Source organism: Cynara cardunculus (assembly GCF_001531365.2).
Source record: "Cynara cardunculus var. scolymus isolate 2C chromosome LG 9, CcrdV1, whole genome shotgun sequence".
In the NCBI taxonomy this organism is placed as follows: Eukaryota; Viridiplantae; Streptophyta; class Magnoliopsida; order Asterales; family Asteraceae; genus Cynara; species Cynara cardunculus.
The window spans coordinates 6,451,612-6,453,494 of NC_037536.1; positions in this window are offsets into that span (position 1 = coordinate 6,451,612).

The window sequence follows — 1,883 nt, forward strand, 5'->3', positions numbered from 1 at the left end:
TTGTCTATAACCCTGAGCAACAAGCCGAGCCTTATTGCAGGTTACCACACCATCTTCATCCAACTTGTTGCGATAGACCCATTTGGTGCCTATCACTGATTTTGTCAGATGGACGTGGGACAAGGTACCAGACTTTGTTTCTACCAAACTCAATGAGCTCTTCTTGCATAGCAAGAACCCAACTAGGGTCAAAGATAGCATCATTGATTTTCTTGGGTTCAACTAAAGAAAGAAAGTTGACAAAGAGACAAATATTACCTAGACCTTGACGTGTCTTGATAGCTGCATCTAGATCACCAAGAATTTGATGAATTGGATGGCTTTTAGTCCATCGTTGAGCCGATAGAGGAGCTTCATCTGAATAAACAAGTTCAGGTATGGAAGATGAGGCTTCAGCATTAGTTTCTTCAGCAATAGGGACTATTGCCAAAGGAGCCTCAGATTCAGCAACTGAAACAGGTTCAGAAACTGAAGGCATTTCGTTCATTGATGGATCAGTGTTTGAAGTAGAAGGAGGTACACAGCTAATAGGCACTGCAGCGATCTCTGAAGAAGATGCGATGGAGTGACTAGCTGTAACTGGAATGATGAGTGGATCATCTTCAGCTTCCGGAGATTCAGTGTTAAGAGGAACACTGTAGGAAGCTTCAGGTTGTCCGAAGTGAGATATCATCCAGTTTTCTAATTCATCCTCATCATTTGAGATGGATTTTGAATTAGCTAACTGAGATTCGTCAAAAGTGACATGAGTAGATTCCTCTATTGTCTGTCTTCGTTTGTTGAATACTCTGAAGGCTTTAGATACAGAAGAATATCCAAGAAAGATTCCTTCATCAGCTTTGGAATCGAACTTTCCAAGTTGGTCGCGGTTGTTAAGAATATAACAAGTACAACCAAATATATGAAGAAAGCTTATGGAAGGCTTTCGTCCATGAAGAGTTTATAGGTTGTCTTCTTGAATCTTTTCACGATCAGCGATCGGTTTTGAGTGAAACAAGCGGTATTGACAGCTTCAGCCCAAAATTGAGTAGGGAGATGGGATTCGCTGAGCATTGATCGAGCAGCCTCAATGATTGTTCGATTTCTTCTTTTAGCGACTCCATTCTGCTGAAGAGTTCTCACATAAGAGAAGTTGTGAGAGATTCCCTTGTCCTCAAAGAAGTTATCCATAGTACTGTTTTTGAATTCAGTAACATGGTCACTTCTGATAGATCATACTTGAACATTGTTTAGTACTTCTATCTTTTTGATGAACGAAATAATTTCTTCAGGTGTTTCATCCTTGGATCCGAGAAAGAATACACAAGTGTACCTGGCATACTCATCAACAATGACAAGTGTAAACTTCTTTCCAGCTAGGGATTGCACGTTGTCTGGACCAAAGAGATCCATATCCAATAGCTAAAGAGGCGCAGTCACTGAAGAGATTTGCTTCGACTTAAAGCTAGCTCTTATGTGTTTTCCTTTCTCACAAGCTGAGCAAAGAGATTCCTTTGCAAACAAGTGTTGAGGAAGACCTGTGACAAGATCATTTCTTGACAGCTCACAAAGTGTCTTGAAGTTGAGATGAGATAGCCATTTATGCCACAACCAATTAATATTTGATGAGGCTTTGGAGAAGAAGCAGCTGTTCTTGGTGAGAGGAGAATTCATGTTGATGATATAAACATTCTCTAGACGAGAACTGGTTAGAGAAACCTTATCTTCTTTGTTAAGAACATGACAAGAATTCTTTGAGAATTTAATTGTATAATCTTTATCACACAGTTGGCTGATGCTAAGAAGATTGTGCTTCAGTCCTTCAACATATGCAACGCGTTTGAAAGTTGTTGCACCATTGGATAATATACCAAAGCCTTTGGTATATCCTTTTTCATTTCCAC